Here is a 7,344-nt window from a genome sequence, read left to right on the forward strand (position 1 = left end):
ATTCAAATTCCGAGGGAGTATAACGAAGATGCCGACAGGCTAGCATGTAGCGCCTCGGGTTCTGGAGAAACATTGGCAAGGGTGGTTCCAGTGGGAATATTAAACCAGCCATCCATTTTCGAAGAACTTTCGGGCTCGGATCCTTGGCAAGTGAATGTTATTCCATATGAGCTAAGTTGGATTGATTCGATCATAACTTACATTCGAGATGGTACTATGCCTGAACAAAGAAATGAGGCTAGGAAAATCAAAGCGAATGCTGCAAAGTACGCCGTAGTGCATAACCAGTTATATAGAAGATCCTTTTCCGGACCGTACTTAAAGTGCGTTACCCCCACAGAGGCTCGGCAAATATTACGAGCTATTCATGAAGGTGTATGTGGAAACCACTCAGGGGGGAGATCATTAGCACACAAAGCAATGGCTCAAGGGTACTTCTGGCCAAACATGTCGCAAGATTCTGAAGAATTGTACAGAAGGTGCGATAAGTGCCAAAGGTTCGGACCACTGATTCACCAACCGCCTGAAGACTTGCATGTAATGGCCACACCATGGCCTTTCGCACAATGGGGGATGGATGTAGTTGGTCATCTACCAACTGCTAGAGCTTAGAACAAGTATGTGTTACTGGCTACAGACTACTTTACTAAGTGGGTGGAAGCAGAGTCGTACCCGAGCGTTACTCAAACTCATGTGAGACAATTCATTTGGAGTAATATTATTTGCCGGTTTGGTGTTCCGAGGTCAATCGTCATGGATAATGGTACCAACCTTGACAGTAAGCAAGTAAGAGAGCTGTTGGAGGAGTATGGAATTAACCAAAAGCTGGCAGCAGTAAGTCACCCACAGGCCAATGGACAAGCGGAAATTACAAACAGAACAATCTTTACTTGTATCAAGAAGAAACTAGAAGAAAGGAAAGGAAGGTGGTTAGATGAACTGCCGAACGTCCTATGGGCCTACAGAACGACCCCTAGAAGACTGACCGGAGAAAGTCCATTCACCATGGCGTATGGAACCGAGGCAGTTATACCAGTCGAGCACTTAGTTCCGACTGTTCGAAGCATGGCATGGAACCGTGAGCATAATGACAATATGCTAAGGTTTAACCTCGATTTGCTGGAAGAAAAAAGAGACGCGGCAGCGGTGAGACTTGCCTCTTATCAGCAGACGCTTGCGAACAGCCATAACAGGAAAGTAAAGCACAGAGACTTTAGGCCAGGTGACCTGGTTCTGAAAAAGAAGGTGGGGATAGTCAAAAAGATGATGCCACCATGGGAAGGCCCATACAGAATTGCAGAGGCCATAGGAAAAGGCGCATATAGCTTAGAAACCATGGCTGGAAGGCTAGTTAACAAGCCTTGGAATGCTACTTCTCTAAAGAGGTATTATCAATAAAAAGTTGAGATTCAGCATTGAATTTTGTTTATTTTAAATTAAAAACAGTTGAATGTATAAGTTTCTGAGATTTATAAAGATTGCACTCCTCTTTAAAATCCTAAGCAAAGTAAGTGGCAGCTGGCACTATGAGCCGAACGCCAAACACTTGCTAAGAAAAATAAAAGGCCAAGTGGCAAGAGGCATTCCAGCCGAGCGCCAGGCACCTAAGCAAAGTAAGTGGCAGCTGGCACTGTTAGCCGAATGCCAAACACTTGCTAAAATAATAATAATAATAATAAAATAAAAGGCCAAGTGGCAAGAGGCATTCCAGCCGAGCGCCAGGCACCTAAGCAAAGTAAGTGACAGCTGGCACTATGGGCCGAACGCCAAACACTTGCTAAAGAAAATTAGAGGGCCAAGTGGCAAGTGGCATTCTAGCCGAACGCCAGGCACCTGAGCAAAGTAAGTGACAGTTGGCACAATGAGCCAAACGCCAAACACTTGCCAAAAAAAAAAAAAAAGAGTTGACACAAAAAATTTGATCAAGAGTCGGCCATCTCATTAATAAGCTTCAAAAGGTTACAAAAAATGAGGTGTAAAGATGGCACATATGCCAAAGTCAGTACATTTAAAAAAAAAAAAAAAGGGGGGGGGGGGGTTCTAACTAAGAGGCGTTTGCCTCGTCGGCCTCTTGATGATGTTGGGCTACCTCCTCATTTGTTGGTGGTGTCGCCATCCTCACAAGGTGGAGAGTCGAGGTGAATGACAGAATCATTCTGTTGAATCCTACCCTCAACAGCGTTGGAAGAATCATTCTACTGAGGGTTATCTTTAGCAGTAACGGTAGATGGAGTCAAAGTAGACACAGGAAGAATGTCCAAAGTCAGAGCGGCAGGAGGAGTAGGAGTGATCCAAGAAAACGCAATCTCCTGACATTCATCAAATATCCCCTCGGCAGCGGTGGAGTCTGGATCGATATAAACACCAGGAGGGTCAATATCCAGATCCTTATCAACATCATCAGGGGTAGAGCCAGTCTGACCCTCATCCGGGACGCGATCGGCGTAACCCTCTCGAAACCCCTGAGCATATCTGAGGGCTCCAACTCTAGAGAATCGAGCATGCAGAGCTAGCATACCACCATTTACCCTGCTGATGGTATCAAGTAAAGCGTTGCGCTCGTCCAGGGCCCTTTTCTCAAAGGCCATCCGAGCGGATTGCTCGTCATTCAGAAGGCGTAGCAGTTCTTCCTTCTCGGCCCTAAGGGATTCCCGTTCGGTCTGCCAGACACTCTTTTCAAGTTGCAGAGCATTCCTCTCATCCTGAAGAGAGTCAATCTCCCTCCTCAGCGAATCCCTCTCTTTTTCAGTTTTATCAAGTTGAACCATCAACTCGGTCTTCTGAGCAGCTAAGTTATCATTTTCCTTGTTCGCTGCGCTAAGGCTGTCAAAAAGCGCGCAGACCTTGGCATTCACCTGCTCAACTTGCTTTTGCATAGCCATCATCCCGTACAAGGTCTGTAGAGATATACAGGACAACTGGTTAAGCCGAGCAGATGGTTAGAAGAAAATAAGTGGCAAGAGTATGTAAAAATTTATTGACTAAGGGGTAGAAGTTACCTCCATGGCGGACAAGGGGAATTGGCTGAACACCTCCCTCTGAGATAGACCTTTGGCGACCTCGATGTCCTTGGGAGTCCACATACTCCTGTAGTAGGCCATTGCGGTTAGACCATCTTTGAACATGGTCTCGGTCGGTTTCACAGACGATCCGTCTGTTCGGACGAAGCAAGGGCTCCATGGCGCCGCTACTGAAGCGGAGGCATTCCCAGAAGGGGTGGGGGGCCTAGCTTGAGGTCTCGCCAGGGAAATCACATTCGGCCCAGAGGGGTTAACCCTCTGAGACAAGGGAACGTCATCCATGCTGAGAGCACTGTCAGGTTGATGCCTTTTTCCTCTGGCCTTTTCTCGTGCGAAAGCAGCAGTAGAGCCAGTAGGATTGTTGACAGAGGGGACAACGTTCGGGCTGGCAGTCGCCGTGTTAGCGACCGGGTCAGCAGCCATCGCGGATGGATCGGGGGAAGGAGTGGTGTCAGAAAGGGTAGCGGAGGAAGATGCTGAAGCCGGTAAGGAATTTGATGCAGGGGTGATAGCAGGCCTGGGGGCAGTTTTCAGCCTACCGAAGGAAGGGATCTGGAGTTGGCTTATTGTCTTGCCGAGGACTGAGATATCGAGGAGATTATCTGAGGTAAGAAGGTCTGAGCAAGAAGGAACGTTGGTCAGAACGTACCGCTTCAAGTAGTTATCCCTATCCCTGCACACACTGTAGCTCAAGTCATCACAAGGAATGCCTAAGGAATGGCACAAGAAAGAACAAAAATGAGGAATGCAAATCTCGCAAGGACAGTCACTCTTATGGTTTTTATATTTCTTGTAAAAAGAGACAGAGCACTCCCCGAAAGCGCTCGGGATAGGGAAATCCTCCGCAGCTGGAGAGAACCAGGCTCCCCTAACCCCAATAATGTTTTTCCTCCAACCCTTCTCAGATTTGATCTTATCCGTGCAGATAGACCTCTTCTCAATGGGGAAAAAGTGGTAAAACGGTTCGTCAGTTCTGATCTTGCTGACCTTGTAACAGAGGAGGAGATCTACGAGGTCCAGATCCAGACCTCTGTCACGAATCAGGAGTAGCATAACGGATAAAATCCTAAGGAACTTGGGGTTTACTTGTAAAGGGAAAAGATTAAGCTTGTTAAAAATATAGCAAAAGAAAGGATGTAAAGGAAATCTAAGGAGATTGAGGTGGAAGAAGGAAAACAAGGCCTCGCCGGGAAGAAGGCCAGCACCGGTTCTAATATTCACTTCCTGGGGGCAGTTTCTAATTTCTACATCGTCAGGAAGTTGAAGTTTCATGCGAAGAACGTCTAGATCTACTGTCATGGTGAGAGTGGATGAGGATTCCGGGGAGAAGAAAGAAGTCTTCCAAAAGAAAAATGCAAATGAAACTAACCTTAGAGAGTGAAAACGGCAGAGAGTATTGCAAAGCCACTGGAAGGAAGATCTTTCGCAAGAGATTGCCGGAGAGGATTCAAGCAGCAAAAGATGAGATGGAGACGGTAAAGAGGATCGATAGAGAATCAACGGAGCTTATAAAGACGAGATGAGCCCAAGAGCTGAGGAGTCAGGAAAGCGATGTGTTGTCTTTTTGAATCTTGAAGCGTCAACCCATAGATCTAACCGTCCATTCTCCCACACGATCTCCTCGAGCCGTCAGGTCATCATTAGCAGCCTCTAATAATTACCCCCTAATCAATAAGGGGTAATTATGGGGGCAGTTGAGGATGCGGCAAGTGGCATGGGCCGGATATGGATTGCGGAAGCAAGATCGGGTCGAATTATTGAAGTAGGATCCATGCCAAAGCACCCTGTAATGGGCCGAACGTGGGGGGTCCACTGAGGAAGGTCAAGCCCATTGCAAGACCTAGCCTAGAAGGAAGAGAGCTTTCGGATATAAGCCCAATGTAATTGGTTAACTGCAAAAAAGGTCATGGCCTATAAATAGACCATGACGAGTGGAAAGTAAAAGAGAAGGCTAGGGAGAGAGAGAGGGGAAGATGAAACAAAATCTTGTATCTTCACTTTAATTTAGAAGTGATAATTTGTAACCTTTGGTAAATTAAAAATGTTTTTTTGCCACAAAAATAATAAAAGAAATATTTTTCAACTTTTTGATAGCATAAGGAAGATTAGTGCAATTTCACCAAATCCTATAAACCGCAATCATCACCATTAAACTGTTTGTGATTTTGAGTGGGAAGTGGGGACCCAATCATTTTTTTTTCCTTTCTCCTCTGTCGAATTGCCGCTCTTCCAACATTAGCGATACATTCAACTTTATCAGTCATACTCATTCTTTTACTTAGTATAGAGGTTTCTCCAATAATTATATATATATATATTAGTAAAAGCTGTGTAAAAATAAAGTGCACTCAATATAAATAAAAAGATAAATTAAATCATTAAAAAAAGTAAATTTAGAATTGAGAAAAAACAACTTAAATAACTAAATATAAATAAAAAAATTTAATTATTGCTATTATGTTTTGATTATTATAACTTATAAGTTTTTAAAGAATCCAAAATTTACAGTAACTCTTTTACAAAAATAATAAATAAACCTAAAGAGTCCAAAATATAACTTAAGAATAATAATAATAAAAAGAATAGAAACAAATAATAAATAGGAACGTAAATAACTATTTATTTATAATTATTAGTATTACGTTTTGATTGTTATAGGTTTCTAAAGTTTCCAAAATTTATAAAAACTCTTTTGAAAAAGAGTCCAAAAATTATAGAAACTCTTTTGAAAAAAAATTATGTTCTTTTTTTTTTTTTTTTTTTTAATTTGGTAACTTATGTTTTAGTAATGGAAAAGAGTAGTATAACTTTATGTTTGTATTTTAATTGGTAACTTATGATTAACTTATTTTATTATTTATTTATTTTTAATTATTTATTTATAGATAAGAATGATTTGAAATTCTTGACACTCTTTATACTTTTAATAATAGTATAGTATAGATATATAGATAGAGATATCATTAAATAAATAAATAAAGCCTGAGAGTTTAGGTTTGGATTTTTTTTTCCACCAAAAGTAATGAAATAAAAACAAAAGAGTCAATGCATTCGTCGGATTTATTAGAGATCATTCAAAAAATATATGGAATTCAGAACTCTATTTCGATTTTCAGTTCTACCTCTGAATGTGCAAGTCCTTTTTGAAAGTTTGTTTGGGTTGATTTTTTTTAATTTATTTTTCAATAAAGAAAAGTATTGTTAAATAACATATATCACATTTAATTGCTCTGGTTGAAGTTTTTCTTTCAAAATCATATTTTTTATTTCAATCTAACCCCGAAAATAAATGACCAAAGGTGAGGCATTTCAAAAGGTGATGATGCGGCTTTTTGGAATGGGTCCAAAACGACGGTGTGGGTGTTCATTTTTTCGTGTTTAAGTTTTTTTCTTTTAATTTGTCACGATAATAATAATAATAAAAATATCATGAATGCCACAAAATCCCCTGTGATTTATTGTCGGATATATATAATCTCGCGTCTCACGTCAAATTATCGTTAATATTTTTAATGACTTACATTTCAAAAGATTATATTTTGATTTGATAATCGTAATTCATTTTTATACTTTGAATTGATATTTTTAATTGTAAAAGTACTTTTTAGGACAATTGTGGAGTGTGGTTGCTCTTTTTTCTTTTATTTTCTTTCTTCTTTTTTTGAAAAAAAAAAAAAAAAAAACAGAGTACAAAAATAAATTTTTTTTTTTATTATATTTTCAGACATAAATTTCTTCAAATATTTTGAAATTGAGAATTACAATCTTAAAGTTATTTCATTTGAGGTGGAGGACATCTAATGATAGATGTGGGTGGTTTTCGCCATTGGCATTGAAGAAAGATCAAATGATTTATAACTAATAAGAAATGAAAATTTGAGCAGTTGCTTTGATAATTAAGTGATTTAGTGTTTTTTTGTAAATTTTGGAGTTGCAAATTTTGAATCTCTAAGTTCTCTTAAAAATGAGTTAAAATTTTCTTGATTTTCAATACTCTGGTGCAATCCTAAATTAATATATCTATTTATTTTATACTACTCAAAAAATTATGATTTTATTTATACACTCGCTTGCTACTTATAAGCATTTAAACCTTTTAACTTTTAACATATTTTCAAGGCAAAAAATTCTTGTTAAAATCAATTTAAGTATTGCCAATAACCAAATCCTACTAAACAAGAAAAAAAGTCGTATAAACATATTTTTATTATAAAATTTCTTATTCAAAACTATATAATGTTAATTTATTGAAATTTAAAGTATATATTTTCTTCAAAACGCACAATCATATATATATATATATATATATATATATATATATAAT

Source organism: Cornus florida, unplaced genomic scaffold (genome assembly GCF_030987335.1).
Source record: "Cornus florida cultivar Cherokee Brave unplaced genomic scaffold, ASM3098733v1 CherokeeBrave_3.0.0_Hap2_Chr11, whole genome shotgun sequence".
In the NCBI taxonomy this organism is placed as follows: domain Eukaryota; kingdom Viridiplantae; phylum Streptophyta; class Magnoliopsida; order Cornales; family Cornaceae; genus Cornus; species Cornus florida.